At 47.7% G+C, this 26478-nt stretch overlaps 1 non-coding gene across 1 annotated transcript; it reads left to right on the top strand.

Annotated features, from left to right (window-relative positions):
• Positions 1 to 5680: 5680 nt before the first annotated feature.
• Positions 5681 to 5822, top strand: LOC128578600 (U4 spliceosomal RNA). The gene has a single exon (XR_008377747.1). It is a non-coding gene; the product is annotated as a U4 spliceosomal RNA (small nuclear RNA).
• Positions 5823 to 26478: the final 20656 nt, after the last annotated feature.

Genomic DNA, 26478 nt, shown 5'->3' with positions numbered 1-26478 from the left:
TGCCTTGGCATCACAGCTCACAGCAACCTCCAACTCCTGGGCTTAAGCGATTCTCTTGCCTCAGCCTCCCAAGTAGCTGGGACTACAGGCACCACAACACCCGGCTATTTTTTGGTTGGAGTTGTCATTGTTGTTTGGCAGGTCCGGGCTGGATTCAAACCCACCAGCTCTGGTGTAAGTGGCTGGGGCCTTAGCCACTTGAGCTACAGGTGCCGAACCAAGGTCTTGATATTTATTATCTCAGTACCTAGTAAAGTACCTAGCACATAGAAGGCACTCAAATGTTTCTCTGTTAAACAATAGAAATGAGGAATCCAGACTCTCAGTCTTTTTTGAGTCAAATGCTGCCTTATCTACCCATCCACCTATACACCTGGCTTAGAAGCACCCCCTTAGGGGCAAGGTCTTTCTATTGACGCATATTCTGGGTGCTGGGCTTTGCACTTAGAGGGGCTTTCGAAAACACACACAAAGGGTACAGGGCCATCTTTGGCTGATTGGTTAACTCACCTAGCCAGGGGCAGGATCAAACTGCCCAGTTACAAATCTGTCATGTATGTTCTATGCCCTGGTGCCCTTCTCCCAAACCAACATATAGCAGGCAGTGCAAACATTTATGCAAATGAGCCGAGAACCCTGCTGCTTTCAAAAATAAATGATGGAGCCCCTATCAGTCATTGCAGTGTGTTTTGGCAGGGTTTGGAAGAGGCCCTTCCTGCCCCTTGCTAGTTCTCTGGGGAAGCCAGGCACAGTGAGATGCAGTGTCCCCTACCCCCACTCCCCTCCAAAACTACAAACAGCCACAAACCACATGGCCCACAAGCAACTGAGATTTGTAGCCTTTGGAATCTCCCAGGGCAGGGGTCAGTCAGTAGGTCAAAGGGGGTGTAGGCATCACACAGTCCAGAGTCATTACTCTAATGCCCTCTGGGAGGATCTCAAATCAATGGGCCTATTTGTCCTCCCTCCGGGGAGGACTTCGGGTAGGGCAGTGGGGGTCCATTATCGAGCTCACCCCCACAACACTGGCTCCAAGAAGCTCACCCATGGCCTGGCATCCTGCAAACCTCACTGCTACCCAGAAAAGACAGAAACCAGAAGTGGGATGCTTTCTGTGGGGATGGGCAGAGAGGATGTCTCCTTTGCATTCTAGGTTAGGAATTTAGGAGTCTGGACTTTGGTGTGGGAGTCTGTGGCATTCATAAATCCAGCAGGATGGCTTTGGACCCCTGTTGACCCCTACATTTTGGTAAATAGCCAGTTTCCAGCAAGATTGTGCCCTGGCCCACAATTATCTCTGTTCCATCTGGAGGAGTCTTAGAATCACTCCACGTGGGAAGGAGGCAGCATAGTATAGTGGTTAAAGGCCTGGATTTGGGTGTAGCCAGACTTGGTTCCAGCTGTGTGACCTCTTTAAGTTACCTTCTCTGAGCCATAGTTTCCTTATCTGTTAAACTGGGTAGTAATAGTACCTACCACATGAGCCACTGTTATTGGGAGTAAATATGATGTGTGCTATATACTTGGCACTTGGCAAGGGTTCAATAAATAGTAGCTGTGGTGACTACTCTTATTAGGTTTTGTTGTAAGCAAGTACTGTTCTGCCTGGTACCCCTCAAGCCTGAAGCACTTCTCAGCTCAAGTCCCTCCCCAGGATCCTGGAGAGATGGAATTCTTTCTGGCACACCCCCCACCCCAGCATTTGGGTCATTTCTCTTAGGATTGGCCAGAGCTATGACTGAAGGTGCAGCAAGTGTGGCTTAGGCCACAGGCAGTATCCCCTAAGGGGACTTAGCTTTATTGACTAAAATGGTATTAAGTGGCCTGCTGGGTGGCTCAAGGAAATAGTCCCTCCATAGGTACTAAAATGGATACACAAGGTATCTAGGGCCATGGCTATAGGCACTAGTAAGAGCACATTGACAGTGAGGAAACCTGGAAAATGTTTTTGTCTGATTTACTTGATAATTTTGATCCTCAGTGGCCTTTGTTTAAAGATTTGCCCTGGTCTGAAAAGGGAGGGAGTTCACTTTTATTATTATTATTTTTTTTTTTGTAGAGACAGAGTCTCACTTTATGGCCCTCGGTAGAGTGCCATGGCCTCACACAGCTCACAGCAACCTCCAACTCCTGGGCTTAAGCGATTCTCTTGCCTCAGCCTCCCGAGTAGCTGGGACTACAGGCGCCCGCCACAACGCCCGGCTATTTTTTGGTTGCAGTTTGGCCGGGGGCCGGGTTTGAACCCGCCACCCTCGGTATATGGGGCCGGCGCCTTACCGACTGAGCCACAGGCGCCGCCCGGGAGTTCACTTTTAATTCCAAATTTCGGTGGCGGGGGTTGGTAGGACCCGAGCAGCAGCTCGCTAAATGCTGGGCAAGATGGCCCGGAAGCACGATCTGGTTCTGCCAGGAGTTAGCGAAGACAGGTCCAGCTCCCCCTTCACAGGGCTCATTCGTCCCACTTTTGGATTCGTCCTTATTTCTTGAGTTTGGACTGCAAAGGGGACAGAGGCTGGTGTCTCTCTCATTATATTTGGAGTTTCTTGAGGTTGGAGATCTTGTCACCCTCACAGAACTGGGAACCTTCCGATGGCGGGGCCTGAGTCTCCTCCTTTAGGCTGGCCGTTCTCCAGCCTGGGAACCAACAGAGCTGCCTCTACTCTCGGAACTTCTCCCCCACCCTTGCCGGTGCATTCCTTGGTATTCGAAGCGCCCGGAGGCTCAGCACCGGGAGGCAGAGCAGCAGAGCTATAGGCGCGAACCCGGCTCGGAATGGATGCCTCAGGGCTCGAACTCCCCAGACCTCTGGCTGGGGAGGGGCGGGGGGGAAAGCCTGCAGCCCCAGGAGGGAGGGGCCGCATGATGGGGTGTCCCAGGTCTATCCGAGCCCTTTTGTCTGTCCCCAGCGCCTAAGCCTCCTCCCCAAAGAGGGCTGGCTGCCGGGAGGAGGGAGGCGCGGAGTAGGGGGGGTGCAGGGGAGCGGGAGCGAGCGCTATGGGGGCTGGGAGCCTCGAGGGGTGGAGGGCCGGAGGCCGCGCCGAGAGGAACGGCTGGAGCTGCCCAAGAAAGCGAGGAGGAAAAAGCGGAGGAAGGAAACCCATCCTGCCCCCAACACCCGAGTGTCTCCTGTTACCAACCGAAAGGTGCAGCCTCAGGAAGAGGTGATTAGAGCGGTAGAGAGCAGGCGGTCACGTGGACTGAGTGGGGGCGAGAGAGAGCGCGCGCGAGAGCGCGAAGGAAAGACTACAGACAGGCAGACAGACAGACAAAGAGCCCGAGAAGGAGGCTGGCGTGGACGGCGAGAGAAAGGGAGGAGGGGAACCCAGTTCTCCTCCTTTTCCTTCTTTTCCCCAGTCTCAACTCTCTGACCTCACACTTAGGGAGTCCAGTGACCGAATGAGGGCCAGAGAGCCCGTCCTCCCGCCAAAGGAGCCCTTTATTACCCCCACCCCTGCTATCTCACTCTGTCCTCGCTGCTAGATTTGATCTTCCCCACTCCTGGAACAACAAAATTGGCTGTAATTGGGCCTGGTAAATGTACCTTTCTAGCTTGCAAAATAAAAGCAATTCCCTGTTATCTGCAGGGGGCTTCCCCAGGGACCCTGGAATAGGGAATCTCCCTGACCTTGGAGTTCTCCACTCCAGTCGTCTAGGAGTCGGGACCCTGGGTAGGCGGAGTCTATCTCATTGGACGACAACAAATGAGGCTTGATGGAGGAGTCCACTGTGCTAAGCACTGTGTTAGGTCCAGGGGGCTAGCCCAGGACAAAACAGCTGAGCCTGCCTTGTGGAAGTTTTTAATGAGTGAGGGAGAGAGGTCACAGACAGACAGAAAAGGTTGAAAGTGAAGGAGGGTATGTCCAATGCTAGCAAAGTGCTAGAGGGAGTACAGAGGAAGAAGAAAAATGACAGGAACCAGAAGTCTTCTTGGAGGAAGTAGAATCTGAGGTGGGCCATAAAGGCTGAGGAGTGCTCTAGAGTCCAAGGGATGTAGGGACAGGTGGAAGGACTATTCTGAGCAGGAGGACTGGAGCCAAGGCCAGCTCCTAGCAGAAACCTGCACTGGTTCATAATTATAAAGGCAAATCTGTTGTTTTTAAACAAATTGGATTGTAAACATTACTATTTTTCTTTATCTAATTGCAGGCCCTACTGATGGCCCTTGTTGGTACTGATTACTGGGAATTGGGTATAATTTTCGAAAATGCTACCAGTTCAATGAAAACTTTCCTTGGTCTGCTTTTTCCATTAAGGAAACAGGGGCCAGGAGGAAATGAAGTCAGTATCCTGTCCTCTGTCCCCCTGCCCCACAAGGATAGGAGGTGGCCACCCACTCAATGAGTATTGCCCAGGGGCACTGAGAGGAGTCTTGGTATTGACTCCATAACCACTGGAGTCATTGGGGTTAGACAGCAAGGGCAGGAATTCCAAATTCAGATTCCAGGTCCCTATGAGCAGGTCAGGTGTTCCTTGGGCATGTAGGTCCTTTCTCATTAGTATCTTAATCATGTGAATACTTATCTGTTATTCCTTTTAGTTTGCAAAATTTGGTCAACTTCTTGTTAGCCACAGGGTGCTTCTTCTCAAGGGTCCTAGGAATCCAGCATCTCCCTAACCTTAGACCCCTCTACACTCTGCCTGCCTCTGAGCTGTACTAGGAGTTAGGGCCTGACAAAGAACACAGGACTACTGTGCGGGAAAGGACATGGTAGCTACAAGCCCATTAGGTGGCAAGCCTAGAACATGTGGTCTCTAAGGCTAGGGATATTAGTTGAGAAATAGCTGGCTGGGTTGCCCAGGGCAAGGGAATCAAAGTCTCATAGGAAGGCTTTAGACCTAAAAGCACCCTTCTCAATGATTTGGTGAAAGGCTGCCCCTTCACCAAATACCTTGCATATTGTATACAAGGCAGCAACATCATCACCACCAACCTTTTTGTGACTGTTACTCATTTATTCCTTCCTTTAGTCCTTTATTCCATAAACATATATTCAATATCTCTATGAACCCCTTTATGCTCAGAACTGGGAAAAAGTTCCTTCCTAGAGGCTCCCACTCTACTTAGAAAGAGAGCACAAATTCTAAGGAGTAGGAGAGTATGCTTCCCTTTGCTCTTATTACATGATTAATTGATTACATGAGGAAAGGGACTGTTGGGAAAAGGCAGAACGCACATGTTCATTATTAAAAAATTGGAAAATACAGAAAGAAAAAATTATTATCATTTTTTGAGACAGAGTCTCACTATTTCACCTTCGGTAGAGTGCTGTGGCATTAGAGCTCACAGTGACCTCAAACTCTTGGGCTTAAGCGATTCTCTTGCCTCAGTCTCCCAAGTAGCTGGGACTACAGGCACCCACCACAACGCCCGGCTATTTGTTGTAGTTGTTATTATTGTTTGGCAGGCCCGGGCCAGGTTCGAACCTGTCGGCTTCAGTGTATGTGGCTGGTGCCCTAGCCGTTGTGCTACAAGTGCCAATCCAAAAAAAAAAAAAATCATTTTTAATCATGCCACTTCTGAACTGTGTGGATTTTAGATAGGTAGCTTCTGGGAGCCTCAGTTTTCTCATCTATAAATGTGTAGTATTGCCTCATGGGGTTATTATGCAAAGGTATGGTGATACTTTATCTAAGTAAGATGCCAAGCCCAGAACCTGACACTTAATAAGTCCTTACTATTAGATTTGCACAGTGGCACTATTGCCAATGAACGGGTTTTATCTGAGGTACGATTATTGCTAATTGAAAACTTTTCCCATTATCCCCCCATGAAGACTTGAAATATAGTCAGCATTGACGATTTTTGACAGTCTCTATGGAGCCTGAAAAGAAAAAAGGAAAAAAGAAATTAAAAGAAGTAAGTCTTTACTATTTCACAGGTATGTTGTTACATAACTACCATAAAAGACAGTCAACTGCTGTTAATATTTTAGTGTATTTCCTTCCAGTATTTTTTTTTTTTTTTTTTGTAGAGACAGAGTCTCACTGTACCACCCTCGGGTAGAGTGCCATGATGTCACACAGCTCACAGCAACCTCTAACTCTTGGGCTTACGTGATTCTCTTGCCTCAGCCTCCCAAGCAGCTGGGACTGCAGGCGCCCACCACAACACCCGGCTATTTTTCTGTTGCAGTTTGGCCAGGGCTGGGTTTTAACCCGCCACCCTCGGCATATGGGGCTGGCGCCCTACTCACTGAGCCACAGGCGCCGCCCTCCTTCCAGCATTTTTTATTTTTTGAGACAGTCTCACTCTGAGTCTCTACCCTTAGGTAGAGTGCCATGGCGTCATAGCTCACAGCAACCTCAAACTGTTGGGCTCAAGAAATCCTCTTGCCTCAGCCTCCCAAGTAGCTGGGACTACAGGTGCTTATCTATTATTTTTTTTTTTTTGAGAGAGAGTCTCATTATGTCACCCTTGGTAGAATACTATGGCATCAAAGCTCACAGCAACCTCCAACTCTTGGGCTTAAGCAATTCTCTTGCTTCAGCCTCCCAAGTAGCTGGGGCTACAGGCGCCCGCCACAATGCCTGGCTATTTTTTGGTTGCAGTTGTTTAGCTGGCCTGGACCGGGTTCAAACCTGCCACCCTCAGTGTATGTGGCTGGCGCCATAACCACTGTGCTATAGGCGCCAAGCCAGTTTTTCTATTTTTTGTAGAGATTTAGTCTTGCTCAGACTGGTCTTGAACTCAGCAATCTACTCAATTTGACATCCCAAAGTGCTAGGATTACAGGCATGAGCCGTGACCACGCCTGGCCCCTTCCAGTTTTTTTTTTAGACAGAGCCTCAAGCTGTTGCCCTGGGTAGAGGGCCGTGGCATCACAGCTCACAGCAACCTCCAACTCCTGGGCTCAAGCGATTCTCTTGCCTCTGCCTCCCAAGTAGCTGGGACTATAGGCGTCCGCCACAATGCCTGGCTATTTTTTTTTTTTTTTTAGTTGCAGCGGTCATTGTTTGGCGGGCCCAGGCTGGATTCGAACCCGCCAGCTCAGGTGTATGTGGCTGGCGCCTTAGCCGCTTGAGCCACAGGCACCGAGCCCCTTCTAGTATTTTTTTTTTTTTGGCCGGGGCTGGGTTTGAACCCACCACCTCCGGCATATGGGACTGGCGCCCTACTCCTTGAGCCACAGGCGCCGCCCTCTTCCAGTATTTTTTATTTATGTATTTATGAGACAGAGTCTGAAGCTGTCGCCCTGGGTAGAGTGCCCTGGTGTCACAGCTCACTGCAACCTCCAACTCTTGGGCTTAAGCAATTCTCTTGCTTCAGCCTTCCAAGTAGCTGGGACTACAGGTACCCGCCACAATGCCCGGCTAGTTTTCTGTTGTAGTTGTCATTGTTTGGCAGGCCTGGGTTGGGTTCAAACCTGCCAGTTCCTGTGTCTGTGGCTGGCGCCCTACCCACTGAGCTACACTCGCCAAGCCTCCAGTATATATATATATATATTTTTGTAGAGATAGAGTCTCACCGTACCACCCTCGGTAGAGTGCCGTGGCGTCACATGCGGCTCACAGCAACCTCCAGCTCTTGGGCTTATGTGATTCTCTTGCCTCAGCCTCCGGAGCAGCTGGGACTACAGGCGCCCGCCACAACGCCCGACTATTTTTTTGTTGTTGTTGCAGTTTGGCTGGGGCTGGGTTTGAACCTGCCACCCTCGGTATATGGGGCTGGCGCCCTACTCACTGAGCCACAGGCACCGCCCAAGCCTCCGGTATTTTTTTAAAAATGCATAGTTTTTCTGTATAGTTTGTGATGAAAGTCAATACACAACTTCATAGTTTGGCTTTTTTTAACTTGAAATTATAACAAGAATTTCCTCATGTTATTAAAATGGGTCTTTGTAAACATCATTTTAGTGGCCACATAATAGTCCATTGTGTAGATTCCTGTCGCTTTTTAAAAGCTCCCAGGCCTACTGTCTTCTTTGTCCTTTACCCATGACCACTCCAGTAATATCCTTGATTAGGAGGTCTTTGCTGAAGACAATTATGGAACCACCTGTTCCCCATACTCCGCATTCAGATTCAATTATTTCCTGACATATTTTCTGGGATTGGTACTGTCACTTAATTACCACAGGTGTCTGCCCTTATACTTAGCAGCAACCAAGACATTCTTTGGCATCGTATTGTAACTTAACACACCCTTTGTCTCAGAGAATCCTCTCCTCACTCCCTTGCCTGCCCCCTGGGCCTGGACTGCAGGATTCCTCCAGGATTCCTCCAGGATTCTTTGGAGGCTAGTCCTGTTTTCACTTTCAGCCAGAGGTGGCACTGTTCTGCAAACTCAGTTTTGATGTCACAAAAAATGTAGATCAGGAAAAAGAGAAGTAGACCAGGAGGTGAGCACTGTAGCCACTGAGAGAGGCCTTGGGAGGGCCAGATCTTTCTAGTTCCTGCATCTGGAGGAAGGTTCATAAAACTACTCTCTTGGGTGTTGGTAAGAATGAGAATTACATAATAGAGAGCCACTGAGGAGATGGGGAGATTGAGTGCTTTACTTGGGCCGTTTCTTTTTTTCATTAGGCAAACCCCTCTTACGCCTTTGAGTTTTTCCAAACTGGGGCTGGAACTAGCACAGCCAACATGCTCCTGAATGCAGCCTTCCAACTTCAAGATAGGAAAAGCCCACCTGTAATCCTAGCACTCTGAGAGGCCGAGGCAGGCAGATTGCCTAAGCTCAGAAGTTTGAGACCAGCCTGAGCAAGAGCAAGACCCCATCTCTAAAATAGCTGGGTGTTGTGGCCGGTGCCTATAGATCCAACTACTTGGGAGGCTGAGGCAAGAGAATCGCTTGAGCCCAAGAGTCTGAAGTTGCTGTGAGCTATGACGCTCCTCTCTATGGGAGGGGGGGAGACGGTGGCGAAAAAGTGAGACTCTGTCTCAAAAAAAAGAAAGAAAGAAAGATAGGGAAAGCCTTAGTTATCAAGAGGGTTTATTACCAAGCAGGCAGCCTGGGGTTCTAGAACATGACACTTTCCTTGTAGAGAAGAGAATAATAATACAAAAAAAAAAAAAAAGAAAGAAAAAAGAAAGAACCACTGGGATTCTAAGAGAGGCGTGGGATTCTATATAGCAGGACAGTCCCAAGAGTAAGAGCTGATTTCAACGGAAAATGTCACCCATTTCACACTCTGGGAGGCCGAGGCAGGTGGAGTTTGAGACCAGCCTGAGCAAGAGAGAGATCCTGTGCTCTACTAAAAATAGAAAAACTAGCCTAGCATTGTGGCAGGTGTCTGTTGTCGCAGCCTCAGACTGAGGCTGGAGGATTGCTTGAGATGATTAGTTTGAAGTTGTTATGAGCTATGATGATGCCACGGCACTCTACCTAGGGTGACAAAGTGAGACTCTGTCTCAAAAAAAAAAAAAAAAAACAGAAAGAGAAGGAAATGTCACTCATTTCAAATCAGTGGGCAAAGAATGCATTATTTAACCAGTGGTTTGGGGATATCTGATTATTTGCAGAAAAAAGTTAGCACTCATGCCATCCACCCAAGGAAGTCCCAGAGCAGCTTAATCAGTCAGGCTCTTGGTTGCAAACCACAGAATTTCACTCCACCGTAAGCAGAAAAGGAGTTTTCTTGAAGGCTATGAGAGTTCTCACTGTGACTGGAAATATGAAGAACCTGCCTCAGGAGAAGGATAGGGACCAGGGGAAGTAGGCACAATAAGGATCATGCCACAGGCCTGGCTTGCTTAGGATGCCACGACAGCATGACTCCCTCTAGAGACTTACCACTGTGCTTCTGGTCGCCTGGCTGCTGAGACCTCCGGGAATAATTGCTACTCTCCCCTGCAGTTCTGTAATGCTCAAGTTCTAACGTCCAGAGAGAGAGATAGCATCTGGCTGGCAGACCCTTAGTCACATCCCCACTACCTAGTTGCCAAGTGGAGAGAGGGAATATCTGCCTTCCATGTTCCTCAGGTTTTGTTTCAAATCATCAGGGTGTTTGCTTACTGAGCAACCAAAGCCAAAAATGTCAATTACAGCCACTGATGTTTCTTGGGCACAGCTGCTCCACAAATATTATTTTATTTAATCCTTAAAACAACCTTGCAAGTTAGAAACTATTATCATCCCCATTTTATATGACAAGCTAGCTGAAAATGTCTTTGGTCACACACATAGTAAGTAAGCAGTGGAGCTGAGATTTGATCCCAGCTCCTTCTGACTCCAAAGCCTATACTATGCTTCTACTGTGTTACAGAGTGATCAAGAATGGCCAAAATAAAACCATTAACAATCAGAGGAAAATGGATGAGGTCATGCTTGATGGCTCATAATTGCAATCCCAGCACTTTGGGAGGTCAAAATGGGAGAACACTTGACACAGGAGTTCAAGACAAGCCTGGGGAAAAAAAGGAGAATCTTGTCTCTATAGAAATAAGAAAAATTGGTTCGGTGCCTGTAGTTCAAGAAGCTAAGGTGCCAGCCACATACACCAGAGCTGGCGGGTTTGAATCCAGCCCAGGCCTGCCAAACAACAATGACAACTACAACCAAAAAATAGCCGGGTGTTGTGGCGGGTGCCTATAGTCCCAGCTACTTAGAAGGCTGAGGCAAGAGAATCGCTTAAGCCCAGGAGTTGGAGGTTGCTGTGAGCTGTGATGCCACAGCACTCTACCCAGGGTGACAGCTTGAGGCTCTGGCTCAAAAAAAAAAAAAAAGAAGACAAAGAAGAAAAATTAGCCAGGCATGGTAGCACATGCCTGTAATCATAGCTACTCAGGAGGCTGAGGCAGGAGGATTGCTTGAGCCCAGGAATTTAAGGCTGCAGTGAGCTATGATGGGGCCAATATACTCCAGAGAGTGAGAGATTGTAAAAGAAAGAAGAAGAAAGGAAGAGGGAGGGAGGGAGGGAAGGGAAGGAAAGGAAGGAAGAAAGAGAAGAAAAAGAAAATGGGTGAATTCTCACTCTGATCCTGATGGAGTAGGGAAAGTCTTTCTGGGCATAAAGGTAAAAAAAGAAGAAACAATAAAGGATGTTATGCTTAGATATGGCTATGTAAAAATGTAAAACTTGTTATTTTAAAAAATAATAACTCCAAAAGCAAAATTAGAAGGCCAACAGGCAAGGAGTATTTGCAATATGTGACAGAGTTTTAGCATCCTTGATATATAAAGAAGTCTTACAAATCCACAAGAAAAAGACAAACACCTCGTTAGAAAAGTAGGCAAAGAACATGAATTGACAATTCACAAAACAAGAAATACTAACAGTTGATAAACTTGTAAAAACATGCAACACTACTAAAGAAGCCCAAATTCAAATAGTGAGATACTGACATAACATTTTTGTCCATCAAGTTGGAAAGAATATAGGGTATACATCTTACATCTTATTTATTTTAATATTTATTTATTTTAATAATACTCAGTGTCAGTAAGAGCTTAGGGAAGCAGATTTTAAAAATCAGCTTTATTGGGCGGCGCCTGTGGCTCAGCAGGTAGGGCGCCGATCCCATATGCCGGAGGTGGCGGGTTCAAACCCAGCCCCGGCCAAAAAAAAAAAAAAAAAATCAGCTTTATTGAAGGGGATAATTTAGCTAAAATTATCTGCATCCATTTAAATCATACAATTCAGTAAGTTTTGACATGTGTGTCCACTCATGAAACCACTGGTATAATCAGGATACAAAACATATCCAACACAAATACAATCAGTGTAACCTAATTATTTGTACCCTCAATGAATCCCAAACAAAAAAAAATAATAAAAATTAAAAAAAAAATTTATCACGTCCTAAACTTTGCTCATGCCACTTTATAATTTATCTCTTCCTCCACTTCTGTTTTCAGACAACCATGGATCTGCTTTCTGTCACTGCAGTTTTATTTGAATTTTCTGGTATTTTCTATAATGGGACTTTACATGTTAAAAATATGCATGCCAAAATTATATGATGTCCAGGATTTGCTTCAAAAATAATCCATTGGAAGGAGGCCATGGGTGGAATGTAGGTGAAACAAGATTGGGGTTTGTAATACTATTTTACTTTTGTATGTGTTTGAAATTTTCCATCATAGAATTTTAATGTGTATACCTCTTGATTGAGTTATTCCTAAAATCAGATATGCACAAAGTTGTTAATAAGAAATTATATTGGGGGGCGGTGCCTGTGGCTCAGTGAGTAGGGCTCCAGCCCCATATGCCGAGGGTGGCGGGTTCAGACCCAGCCCTGGCCAAACTGCAACAGAAAAATAGCTGGGCGTTGTGGCACGCGCCTGTCGTCCCAGCTGCTTGGGAGGCTGAGGCAAGAGAATTGCGTAAGCCCAAGAGTTAGAGGTTGCTGTGAGCCCTGTGACGCCACGGCACTCTACCTGAGGGTGGTATAGTGAGACTCTGTCTCTACAAAAAAAAAAAAAAAAAAAAAAGAAATTATATTGGGGGAGGTGATAGAGGGAGAATTAGTAGAGGGACCACACCTATGGAGCACATTGCAAGTACAAGTTGGATCTATCAGGTGTAGAACACAAATGTCTTAATGCTGTAATTGGGTAAATGAGGTGAAAGCTATGTTGACTAGTAGGATGTAAGCACTCCAATTTGTACAAATAATCAACACATCGAATCCCATAATGGCATAAATGTATTTATGATCTATGTACAAATGACTTAATAAAAAAGAAAAATAAATAAATAAAAGAAATTACATTAGAAAAATAATATAAGGATAACAAAAAGGGTAAACAATCTAATACCACAAAAAAAGCTTGGGTAAATAAAATTAAAAAAATTTTTTTGAGACAGAGTCTTACTATGTTGCCTTTGGTAGAGGGCCATGGTGTCACAGCTCACAGCAACCTCAAACTCTTGGGCTTACGCAATTCTCTTGCCTCAGCCTCCCAAGTAGCTGGGACTACAGGTACTGGCCATAACACCCAGCTATTTTTTGTTGTAGTTGTCACTGTTCTTTAGCTGGCCTGGGCCAGGTTTGAACCTGCCAGCTTAAGTGTATGTGGTTAGCGCCCTACCTACTGAGCTATGGGTGCTTCCCTACAATTTTTTTTTTTTTTGTCGTTGAGACAGAGTCTCACTATGTCGCCCTTGGTAGAGTGCCATGATGTCACAGCTCACAGCAACTTCAAACTCTTGGGGTTAAGTGATTCTCTTGCCTCAGCCTCCCAAGTAGCTGGGACTGCAGGCACCCGCCAAAATGCCTGGCTATTCTTTTTGTTGCAGTTGTCATTGTTGTTTAGCTGGCCCAGGCCAGGTTTGAACCTGTCACCCTTGGTGTATGTGGCTGGCACCGTAACCACGGTGCTACGGGCACCGAGCCTACAAAAAAAAATTTTTTAATCATATTTTCAAAGGATTTTTAATGACATTGGAAAATGCAATATACATTTTACATGAAAAATGCAGGTTACAAAACAGTTATATACAGCATTTCATTTTCATTTAAAATAAATAATAGGGTGGTGCCTGTGGCTCAAGGAGTAGGGCGCCGGTCCCATATGCCAGAGGTGGCGGGTTCAAACCTAGCCCTGGCCAAAAACCAAAAAAAAAAAATAATAATAATAAATAAATAAATATAAAATACTGGAATGTTAACGGTGCTAAACTCTATGTCAGGGGTCCTCAAACTGCAGCCTGTGGGCCACATGAGGCGGTGTGATTGTATTTGTTCCTGTTTTGTTTTTTACTTCAAAATAAGGTATGTGCAGTATGCATAGGAATTTGTTCATAGTTTTTTTTTTAAACTATAGTCTGGCCCTCCAACGGTCTGAGGGACAGTGAGCTGGCCCCCTGTTTAAAAAGTTTGAGGACCCCTGCTTATGTGGTAGATTACAAGTGATTTTTTTTTTTTTGAGACAGAGTCTCACTTTGTCCCCCGGTAGAGAGCCGTGGCGTCATAGCTCACAGCAACCTCAAACTCTTGGGCTCAAGTGATTCTCTTCCCTCAGCCTCCGAAGTAGCTGGGACTACAGGTACCTGCCACAATGCTCGGCTATCTTTAGAGACTGGATCTTACCCTAGCTGATGCTGGTCTCGAACTCATGAGCTCAGGCGATCTGTCCTCCTCAGCCTCCCAGAGTGCTGGGATTACAGCCAGAGCCACCGGCCTGGCCTTACAAGTGATTTTTATGCTCTTTTTAATTTCCAATATTTTCAAAACTTCTATAATGAGCGTATGATACTTTTATAATATTTTTAAAGGAGAAAAATAATTTTTCATTTCTCTTTGGTACTTTGCATTTTCTCAGATTCTTTTCTCTTATATTGTCTTATTTTTAGCTCTGTGAGACTTATAGAACAGTTTTTATAATACTCCCAGGGACCCAAAGTAGTACATTTTCAGAAGTAGATGGCACCTTAGAAATTCAGACTGCTTGCTCCATTGTTTGGACCAGGAAACTGAGGATCAGAGGGGGGCAGTAACTTGCTTAACACCACACAGAAATTAGTGTCAGACCTAGAAGTCAAGCCCCCTGAGGCTGACTTCAGAGACCTTTCAGTGACTTATAGTACAAGGTATCCTGGTTAAACCTTGTTTCAGACAGGGACCATGACCAGACATTCTTGAATAGGCTGACTCAAAGATAGACAAATGCCCTAACTTCTAATTTGGCCCTAACCCTGGCCACATATTAAACCCTCACCTTTTTCCAGGCTACAGTGGACCCTTCAACTCCACACACAGACCAATCTTCCTAATCCTGGCCAGAGTCTGAATCTTGATCTGTGTGGCACAATGAACCTTTTAAAAATTTTTATTTATTTATTTATTTGTTTGTTTGCTTATTTATTTATTTATTGAGAGAGAGTCTCGCTGTGTCGCCCTCAGTAGAGTGCTGTGGTGTCACAGCTCACAGCAACCTCCAACTCCTGGGCTTAGGTGATTCTCTTGCCTCAGCTTTCCGAGTAGCTGGGACTACAGGTGCCTGCCACAATGCCCAGATATTTTTTGTTGCAGTTTGTCTGGGGCTGAGTTCCAACCGCCACCCTGAGTATATGGAGCTGGTGCCTTACCCACTGAGCCACAGGCACTGCCCCCAGCTATTTTTTGTTGTTGTTTCAGTTGTCATCGTTGTTTAGCTGGCTAGGGCTAGTTTCAAACCCGCCAGCCTCGGTGTATGTGGCTGGTTCCATAACCACTGTGCTATGGGTGCCGAGCCAATGAACCTTTTTTTTTTTTACCTGCTTATTCTCATCATACAAATCTGTATGCTTGAAAGGAGGTTTAGGGGAGCACATGGATGAATCAAGACAATCTCCTCCCTTCAAGGGTCAAGCAAGAGTGGCACTTTCTTTCTTTCTTTTTTTTTTTTTTTGTAGAGACAGAGTCTCACTACCACCCTCAGTAGAGTGTCAAGACGTCACAGGACTCACAGCAACCTCCAGCTCTTGGGCTCACGCGATTCTCTTGCCTCAGCCTCCCGAGCAGCTGGGACTACAGGCGCCCGCCACAACGCCCGGCTATTTTTTTGTTGCAGTTTGGCCAGGGCTGGGTTTGAACCTGCCACCCTCGGTATATGGGGCCAATGCCCTACTCACTGAGCCACAGATGCCACCCAAGAGTGGCACTTTCTTATAGGTAGGCAGGCACATTTAACTTTTAACAAGAAGGGCAAGGGCAAGTTCAGAGCTCCGTGGGATGGTGCCCAGAGACAGCATTGGATCTTGGGGAGAGTCTGTCTTCTTTTGAAAAAACCTTTCTTACCAGTTCATGTGGATATGCAGAGCCCTCATCCTACTAGATCAGAAGGACCAGGCCCAGAAGACTTTTCTTGGTCCCCCTAGTTAGATGAGGCAAGGGAGTTCTTGAAAGGCTTTTGGAAAGCTGGGGTGGGGCACAAGGGTGGGGAGTGTTGAGAGAGCTGTTGGACCAGTGCCAGAAGAGATGGAGGGAAAAGAAGATGCGACCTGTGATGTCTGGTTAAGGGAACTGGAGTGACAGAAATGAATGGACCATTTCATCTTCACCTCCATTCCTCGAAGCTCTGTCAGAACTCCCCAATGCTGGGAACCTCACCTGAGATGACTGGGCCCCCCAGGGATAAGGAGGTCCCCAAAACTGGAAAGGAATTTCCCTTCCTGTGAGAAAATTGGACCATTTGTGTCATCCCCTCAGTGCCTCAGTTCCTCCATCTGTACAAAGGAGCAGCAATAGCCTTCCTGCTCCTGTCTACTTGCTTGGTGGGGGGAGGAGGAGTGCGTATGTGATAATACACAAGAGAACTGAATACAATATACAATATGTGTGAAGTATCTCTAATTTTAGCCCCAGCTAGGAGGTACATGTGGTGCCAAGACAGTTACAATTCTACAGGCACTGGAAGGGTGGACATTGTCCTGGGCCTTTTAAAGGGTAAGACACTGCTCCTCCCACCTCTAGCTTAGACTTCTGGGGGTGGAGGGTGGTGCTCAATCCTGGCCTTTCTTGATCTTGCCTGGCCTGGTATGGGAGTTATATTCCTGTTGTTACTGCTCAAAAATTAAGGTGACTCCTTAATGGCCAGCATTTTGTCAGGTGGAAAAAATTCTTTTGGTGGGCTTGGCGCCTGTAGCTCAGTGAGTAGGGTGCCGGCCACATACACCGAAGCTGGCAGGTTTGAGCCCGGCCCGGGCCTGCTAAACAAGAACGACAGCTACAACCAAAAAATAGCTGGGCATTGTGGCAGGTGCCTGTAGTCCCAGCTACTTGGGAGGCTGGGGCAAGAGAATCGCTTCAGCCCAAGAGTTTGAGATTGCTGTGAGTTGTGATGCCACAGCACTCTACCGAGGGTGACATAGTGAGACTCTGTTTCAAACAAACAAAAATTCCTTTGGTGGCATGAGATGGTCTTGTCTCTGAGTCTGTAGAATGCTATTACCCAACATTCTCTGCTTGAAGTTCCTGAAATCTGGAAAATGGGTTGTCTCTTTCTAGTGGTTAATTTGTGTGTGTGTGTTTGCAGGGGAGTGGGGGGGAGGAGGGAGAAGGTGAAGTAGGCAAAGAGGAGGGACATGGGAAGCAGCACTGCAGGCATTAAGACATCCAATAGATTTTCTTTCTTTTTTTTTTGGCCCGGGCTGGGTTTGAACCTGCCACCTCTGCCGGCATATGGGGCCGGCGCCCTACTCCTTTGAGGCACAGGCACTGCCCATAGATTTTGTTTCTCATCCTACAAAGGCTTAGACCTAAAAAAGCCTGTGAGTAGCTTCAGGGGGAATTTTCTGTGGTTTAAGGATTTTCAGACCCCAGTTAGCCCTCTGCCCACTGGGGTAAATGAAAGACAGAATGAAAAAATAAAAAGGAGAGATGAAAGTAAATATGTGAATCTCCTGTTTACCTCATGAGGTCTTTGTAGAAAAGATGCCAGCATAGACACCCAAGAGGCAACATGGAGGGAGCAAGAGGACCATGGGAAGAAAAAGGAAGATGACTGCATGTCTTTCCTGAAAGATTTTCCTTTATTTCTCTGTAGCTGAAACAGTGAGCTTAAGGGGCTTACACTGTGGTCAAGGAAACAGCTTATAAGAAATAACTAGAATGAGAGTGAGCCTAGGATCAATATTCGGGTTAAAAAAAAAAAATCGGACCAGATCAAAAAGTTGAAAGGTAGTCAGAACCAGGGATGGCTTCTGGGAGGAGGTGAGATTTGAACTTCTACTTGGAGAATTTATTTCTTTTTCTTTTTTTTTTTTTTATTAAATCATGAACACATAGATCATGTATACATTGATGCATTTATGGGTTACAATGTGCTGATTTCATACAGAATTAAGAACGCTTACATCACACTGGTTAATACATACCTCATCTCGTTTACTTAATTATTGTGTTAAGACATTTATACTCTATACTTAATAGATCCGATATGTACTCTTGCATTATGCACTATAGATGTGATCCCACCATTCAGCCTCCCTCGATCTGACCTCCCCCCTCCCCTCCTATCCCCCGACCTCCCTCCTTTATCCTGGGCCATAGTTGTGATCTATTCTTCATGTGAAAGTGTGAGTGATTGTAAATTGGTTTCATAATAGTACTGAGTACTTTGGATATTTTTTCTTCCATTCTTGAGATACTTTGCCAAGTAGGATATGTTCCAGCTCCATCCATGTAAACGTATACAGAGTGATAAGGAGGGCATCTCAGGCTAGAGGAACATCATGAGTTCAGGTGGAGGTGGCAGGGTGCTGGTGCATAAAACACAAAGGCTACAAAGAGCCATAATTGCTGAGGGAGGGAGGCAGCAAGCAACCAGTATGGCTTAAGAGGAAGCTGCCAGTTGCAAGGTCATTGTAGAGATCTTTTTTTTTTTTTTTTTTTTGTAGAGACAGAGTCTCACTTTACCGCCCTCGGGTAGAGTGCCATGACGTCACAGGACTCACAGCAACCTCCAGCTCTTGGGCTTCTGCGATTCTCCTGCCTCAGCCTCCCAAGCACCTGGGACTACCATTGTAGAGATTTTTTTTTTTTTTTTTTTGTAAAGACTTAAGAGAGTGTAATGTACTAGTGGGGGCAAGGAGAAATACTTTGTTTCCCTTTTGAAAACTACATGTTCTCAGGGTACCATGGGGGAGGCTTCCCCTCTTCTCCTAACTTCCTGGCTCAGTATTCTTGCCCTGCCCTGCAGCCAACCCCCATGCTCATGCTTGCAAGGATAAGAGGGGACATATAAAATGAGGAGACTGATTGCAAGAACAAAGATCAGTATAATTATCTTACAATCATATTGTGACCATGCATGTCACTGCATGTGTGTGTGTACGTGTGCATACTACTTTCCAAGGGTATGTACAAAGCATGTCTTGCATGTTGTAAAATGGAAGCAGAGTTGGTGGCAGCCCATTTGGCACCCTGTGAGGCAGGCTTCAGGGCACAGTGAGAAGGGCACAGGACTTAAAATTCAAATCCCAGTTCTGCCATTGCCTATCTGGGTGACCCAGAGGAAGTCCCTTCACCTCTCTGAACCTCATCTGTAAAGTGGGGATAATAATAGTACCCACCCTGTAAAGTTGTAGGAAGGGTGAAACAGGATAATCTGTAAAGTGCTTGGCTCATAGTAGGTGCTCAAGCATGGATTTTTAAATTAGTAACCAACCCCAATCCCATGCCATTCCCAGGAATTTACTCCGAAAACCTGAATTCCCACCATTTACCATGAAGTCCTAGCTTCTTTGTTCAAAGTGCTGTTCAAGGCAGTGCTAGGACTGTTTGTGTGGGAGGCACAGTAGTGGAATGGAGGTGATGGGGGTTCATGTTATGATCTGCTTATTTTTGTAGGTTTGTAACAAACTTTTATACAAAAAGAAGTAGAAGAACTTCTTGTTCCCAAAAAAGTTACATCTTTCTCCTTATTTTTGTAGGTTTGTAACAAACTTTCATACAAAAAGAAGTAGAAGCACTTCTTGTTCCCAAAAAGTTACATCTTTTTTGTTCCCAAAAAGGTTACATCTTTCCCATAGAAGAGAACAACCAACCAACTATTTTTTATCCCAGGCAGAATGGGCAAAGGGGCCCTCAAAGAGGGACAAAGTGCTGTAAATCCATAGGGGAGGGAAGATGACTTCACCTGAGGGGTACTGTGGGCACCTTCTTGGAGGCAGGGATAATTCAGCTGGTCCTTTGAGGAATAGTTTGATTTGCCAAGAACAAGGTGGGGTCCTGGTCACAGGACCTGGTTACAGGCTTGGAGAACGATTGCTAACAGTACAGACTCTGGAACAGGACATACCTGGTATGCTTTGCGAATAGCAGTTCAGTTGGGTGTGGCAGGCAAGAAAATACATTAACTCTTTACCACTCAACAGTTGTAGAGAGGGCTTCGTTGATCAGATTAACCTGCTATTTGCTAATTAAGTGCAGAGCCAGGAAGGGACCTATTGTTCCTGGCTCAGCTGGGAGATGTAGATGAAGAAGAATGTAGCTTTAGAACTAATCTGGTTTTGGGCTCGGTGCTGTAGCACAGTGGTTACGGTGCCAGTCACATGCACTTGAGGCTGGTGGTTTGAGCCTGGCCTGGGCCAGCTAAACAACAAGAACACCTGCAACAACAACAACAAAAAGGTGAGAAGTAGGCTCGGTGCCTGTGGCTCAAGTGGCTAAGGCGCCAGCCACATACACCTGAGCTGGCGGGTTCGAATCCAGCCCGGGCCTGCCAAAACAACAATGACGGCTGCAACCAAAAAATAGCCAGGCGTTGTGGTGGGTGCCTGTAGTCCCAGCTACTTGGGAGGCGGAGACCGGAGACTTGCTTGAGCCCAGGAGTTTGAGGTTGCTGTGAGCTATGATGCCACTGCACTCTACCCAGGGTGACAGCTTGAGGCTCTGTCTCAAAAAAAAAAAAAAGCGAGAAGTAATCTGGTTTCTGGGGAAGGGGTTAATTCAGGTGTAGAACTGGAGAGGAGAGTGCCTAATATGGGTCTACTCAAGGACCTGAGTTCAGGACAGAATTTATAAGGAGACATGATGGCCCTGAAGAGTAAAACTTTTTTTCCTGCTCATGCCATATCAGTTCTCAAAGGGCCAGAAATTACCTGATATTTGTTTTCATTCCTTTCCAGGCACCTTAAGGATTTTTTCAAGGATTTTTCAAGACCTGGGGGTGGGGGTGACATGTGAAGCAACCATTAGCTTAACTCCTTACCTGCACAGAAGGAATTGTCTAAACTTACCAACCTTTCAGATAGAGAGCAAAACTTTCCTGAAACAGGAAGGAAGGAGAGGAGAAGGCTAAGAGAGTGTCTGTGAAGGAGTGTAGGGCTGGCAAGTGAAGAAGGAGACTCAATTTGGCTGAGGACATGTGTTCTTCACAGACGACCAGGACAGTGGGCTTTGTCTAGGTCAGAGTTATTTCTCCTGAGGGTTCTTGCCTCCAATCCCCATACTCTGGCCCTCCTCAATACTGTGATCACCACCTGTCTCCACACGTAACAGGAAGGAGGCAATCAAGAACATCCCATGGGGCGGCGCCTGTGGCTCAAGGAGTAGGGCGCCGGTCCCATATGCCGGAGGTGGCGGGTTCAAACCTAGCCCCGGCCAAAAACCAAAAAAAAAAAGAACATCCCATAGGCGGAAGGAGGCAATCAAGAACATCCCATAGGATGTATTATCTCAGCCTATAGCTCAGTGGGTAGGGTGCTGGCTACATACACCAAGGCTGGCAGGTTCAAACCCAGCCTGGGCCTGCTAAACAACAATGACAACTGCGGGGGGAAAAAAAAATAGCTGGGTGTTGTGGCGGGCGCCTGTAGTCCCAGCTATTTGGGAGGCTAAGGCAAGAAAATTACTTGAGCCCAGGAGTTGGAGGTTGACGCCACGGCACTCTACCGAGGGCAATAAAGTGAAACTCTGTCTCTACAAAAAAAACAAAAACAAAAACAAAAAAAAAAAACAAAACTGCCCACAATACTTTCTATAAGGATGGGCCTAGTTGTCTGGGGAAGGATGCCTAGAATGACACTGCCTAGCTGGTCCCCACTTGGGAGGGCCAGCTTAACCCACGCTTTTTAGGGTGGTTCCAGGAGAGAAGAATCTAGGATTCAGCAACCTTGGGACAAGACAGTCCATCCTTAAGGGCTAGAGTGAATTCCAGGTTAAAGGGATGGTCTTAAGAAGTTGGAATTAACCAACCAAAAGCATCCTTTTGCCAGTTGTATTGGGAGGGGTCTGGGGACACCAGGAGTCCATGCCTGGGGACCATATTCACCTTTTATGGCTAATATCCAGCAACTATAAGTCAATTCTTTTAAATCTTTTTTTGACTGTCTACTATGTGCGAGGGACCTTAGCAATACTAGCCAATAGGTACCAAATATGAATGATGGAGCAGGCTTGTATGATGCACCACTAAAGTTTACTTGTATTATCTCAGTTCATCCCCATAATAAGCCTGTGATATGTAGGTACTATTAATGTCCCCATTTTACAGAATGGGACACAGAGGCTCAGAGAAATGAAATAACTCACTGAAGGCCATACCCCTAACAACTAGGCAGGACTCAAACTCAGGTCTTGTTGGCTGTAACCCCAGGTGCTACGTGCATGAGCAGTCCACTGCATAGCCTCCAGCATGCTTTGCTGCCTTGCTCCTCACTACGCGAAGCCTTCTCCCAATTAGTAGATTAGTCATGTGTTGACACTTCTAGTCTCAGTCTAATGGCTTGTTTATTTAACTGATGGATGCTGCTCCCCATTTGAGGCCATTAGCATTTAAACAAAACAAAACAAAACTGTTGAGCCTGGCAAAGTGACACTGTGTTTACTGTTTTTCTCCCAGTGTCAATTGTGAGCATTTTCCAAATATGTATTTTGATGTGCTAACAGTCTCTAAAGAGAACTACAGAACAGTTTAGCAATCTTCTAATGCAGCTCCAGCCCCACTCCCCATAATTTCCTTCATCAGGGGGAGAAATCTTGGCTAGGATGAGGACGAGGGATGATAACAATCCTAGTCTGAATAATTTTAAGGGGTAGAGGAACTAGGCTGGGCAGGGGACTCTGTCTTTGGGAGCTAATTCCCAGAGTATTGTGCTTGGGGAGGGAATTTGGTATTTCTTTCCAGGACAATAAGAACATCTGTGCCAAGGCAGAGGAGGAGGCCGGGTGCTCCGAGGCATCTCTGCCGGAGTCTCTGGACACTGTCCGATTGTTACTGTTTCAGTTTCTGCTTGGATCACTGACCTTGTCCATTTAGAGCAGGCTGGCTTGAGTGAAGACTGGGTAGGGCTTAAGAAGGACCAAGAAGACCCTTCTGGCTGGGGGTAGTGATGTGAAGTGGGCAGGGAGTTGGAGTAACTCTAAAATGACCAGGTTACAAATGACCTGCTGCAAAGTACAGGGTGAATCTTGCATCCATAAAGGGGAGACAGGAGCACTTCCACTGTCCCCCTACCGCTAGAATAACTGCTGTTGATCATCGCTCTGTTGATCAAGTCCAATTTTTTTGCAGCCTCCCTCTTCTGACAGATTGGTGTTCTGCTCGACCTTGGGGCAAATGGATGGAGTGCTACAGGTTTGATCCTTATATGGGCCAGTTTGCTTCACACTGAGAAAACCTGGCTACACTTTGCTCCCAGCTCCATTTGCAAATGGAGTTAAAGTCCTGCAAACCATTCCCAGTACTAGAAAGCTACATCACCCAGTGTGTTGTGATGGTGGCTGTAACTGTATCTGGCCCCAGCAAGTCAGCCTCCTATTGGGGATGAGCTAAGACAGCTCCTTAGTTTTTCCTCACTCGGGACATGGTCTGGAACTGGGTGTTCTGGGGACCAAGAGGTAGGCATCTGCCTCCTGCATAATTAGGTTACATCAGCCTCAAAAAGCATTGATAATGCCTTTGGGCATCATGCTGTGCCTGGCACGAGCTAGTAATCCAAACCCAGTCCTGGCCCTCCCGAGTGTACAACCTTAAGTCACACAATAATAACACAGATCCCCAAGGCGGGCAGTTAACAAATACATCCATTTGTCCACCAATCACAAGGGATCCATTGAGTGAGCCATAGGTCCCCCTTCAAAGAGCTTCCATTCTGGTGGGTAAATAGGTATGCCTGACTGAGTGAGGGCTGGGGGAAAAGGTTCAAGTGAGGAAACACGTCAACTTGGGCATCAATGAATAGACTTTTTCCTTTTAGTGCCTATTGCCATGTGGCTGGAATTTTTATTTAATCGAGCCACATCCCTCATCCTAAGTCAGTTCGAGGGTTTGATTCCAGTCCTCCACCGCCTGGGTGGTAATACAAAGCGCCAGAGGCAATGTCGCTCTGAGCGGTGTGGAAGGGAAAATTCGGGGCAAAGAGGTAGGGGCCAAAGCCTCGTCCTCTCTCCCAGGGTGACCCGGGTGTGTCACTGACCTCCCTCTTAGGGCCTGACAGTTCTACGTTGACAGGTCGTAGAACTGTCAGGTCCCCCACCCTCACTTCACCAGCCGAGCGCAAGCTCGGCATTGGTGACATAGGTTTGGAGCAGGAGGTGGGAGAAGGTTCTGGGTAAAGTCATCCCTGGAGGTCAGGTCGGGGCGACGCCCCAGGGCACGCCTGACAGGCCTAGGCTACAAGAGGAGCACATACGGCGGGCCCCCAAAACACTTCCGACAGGCGCCTGCGCTCCAGGCGGCTTCCGAGGGCCAGGCTGGGCGGGGGCGAACTGGCTGTGCGGGAGTTCGAACTCCTAGGCGGAATGCCCTCCGAGGGGTGCTCGCGGCCACGGGGTGCCAAAGGCTCCCACGAGGGCTGGTTGCGCGCAGCTCTGGGCCAGGCCGCTGCAGGGCTCTGGCGAGCAGCGAGCGAGGCAGGGCGGAGGGAGTGCGTATGTGGGGAGAGCGCTCGGGAGCTCGAGCTGCCGGCCCGAGAAGGGTGGGTTGGGGAGCGGCGGTGGCGGCAGGAGGAGCGAGCGAGGAACGGGGAGGTCAGCCCGGCTGGCGGGCCAAAGCCTCCGGAGGGAGGGCGGAGCGCGGAGGGCGGAGATGGGGCCGCCGAAGGGAGGGGGCCAGCGGGGCGCGGCCAGGGGGCGGGGCGCGGGGACCTGGGGAAGATAAGAGCGTGCTCGCAGCAAACGAGGGCGGGAGTGAGGGAGGGGCGGGGGACTTAGAGACCAAAGAGGAGACAAAAGGACGGGGTGGGTGGGAGGGGCATAGACGTGCAGGGGTAGGGGAGGGGCGCCGGGGGACGCCTGGGAGGGAGGGGCATGTGTGTGCGGGGACATGGTGTAGGAGGGACTTAGAGAGGGACGTGAAGGGACAACATAAGAAGGGAGCGCGGGGGTACGGAGAAAGGTGGGGGTTGGAGTGCTCCACCACATTGGCCACGAAGGGGAGGGGAGGCCTGGCCACACATGAGGAGAGGGTTCTGAGGATGGACACTCGGCAGGGAAAGGGGGCTGGGGCTTCGGCGGGCTCGGGAGGAGAAGGGTGAGCAGACACGGGGAAAGGGAGCGCTGAGAGATCCCGAGGGCGGAGGCGGATGGGCGTGTGTGGAGCGCTGAGATCTGGGATTTAACGCTGCTGTTCCAGATGACCAAAAGAGCTCGGTGGGGGCTGCACAGACGGGACGGGGCTACCACGGCAGGTCGAAAACGACCCAGGGGAAAGTGGGACCTACGAGGGTTGGAGAAGGTGGCGGGGGCGGCCTCGGGCTCGGCAGGAAGGCGCCACCACCGCCCTCTGCCCGTCCCCAGCGTGCCCCGCCCCGTCCGGGGGCCCTAAGGGCAGAGGCCTGGGCCGTGGGGGAGCCGAGCCAGGGCGGTACCATTCGGAACAGAGAGGGGGGGTTGGGGGGGAAGGGAGGAGCCAGGGGTCAGAACCCTGTAGGGGGCGGGGGGGGGCGCCACACCCTGGGAAAAAGGCTTGGGCACATCCAGAATGGACCAATCAGCAAGCAAGGCCAGGGTGGCGTCAAGGGGCAGCTTCGGCCAATGGGAAGGGAGAACACTTCGGAGGTTCGGAGGAAGAAAAAAAAAAAAAAGCCCCACGAAACAATAATCGAATCCGTTTGGGGGCTTGGAAGGCTGGGAGTGGGCGTCATTTATAGCATGTTCTGGCGCCTGCCCCTCCCCTTTTAAGGATGGGGTCGCTCGCATCACTCCTGGGCAGCGGGGAGCAAACGGAGCTGAGGAGGGTCCCGGGAAAGTAGGGGATTGGCCGTTTACTGGGGGCACTTGATTGGGCCCTTCAATTTGGGGGTGGGTGGGACAGAGGTGGCAGCTTTGTGTTCGAAAGAGTGAGAGCATGTTGTGGTCTCTCAGACTGGTCAGCCGGGTGCAGGGGTCCCCGATTTCTCACTGCTGGCTACTGATTTAAGTGTCAGCCAGCAAGTAGATCTTGGATAATCTCAAGTCAATGTATAATTTAAAAATTACCTTTGGGCACTGAACGCTGCTCAACATATTCGTTACCCTTTCCTCCCAAATCCCAGGCTGTTTTTTAGGATTAGCAATTGTAGGGGTTCACAGAAATTCTGCTGTGGCTTTTGGCTTCAGAGTTAATTTACGAGTTTAATCCCTGCTCAGTCACTAATGTGTAGCACTAGATATACCACTCTTATCTGAAATCGTTTGCCTATAAAGGTTTGGGACTAGCTACCTTTGAGGTCTAAACATTTTGGAACTGATTTGGAGAGTGATGTGCTTGGAAGAGTGGGCCATATCTCTGGGAGGAATTGCAAAAGAAAACTTGTGGTGATGGAGCTCCAAGGGATTCTAAATGTCTCTAAAGCCCCTGAGATTTTACAGGAAATATGTACATGTTTGTGCGTTTTTCTGGAGAGGGCTCATAACTTTCAACAACTTTTCAGAGGGGCCGGTGACACAGAACAATTAACCCATTTTGGCCCCAAAATGCTCAGGGTGGGGCTGAACTTCCAAGGCAGGAGGTGAAGTGCAGTAGTGGGTATGTCTTTGGAAACTGAAGGGTTCCCCAAATTCCTTGGTAGGAATCTCTAGTTGCAGGGGCAAAGGCAAGTTCCTCAGAGCTGAGAATCCTGTGTGAACTGCCATATTGCAAAGTAATGCAAGTAATAGTAATAACTATACTTTGAATCAATGGTGAGT

The sequence above is a fragment of the Nycticebus coucang genome, chromosome X, assembly GCF_027406575.1.
Source record: "Nycticebus coucang isolate mNycCou1 chromosome X, mNycCou1.pri, whole genome shotgun sequence".
NCBI lineage: Eukaryota > Metazoa > Chordata > Mammalia > Primates > Lorisidae > Nycticebus > Nycticebus coucang.
This window is presented reverse-complemented; position numbering and strand designations above follow the sequence as displayed.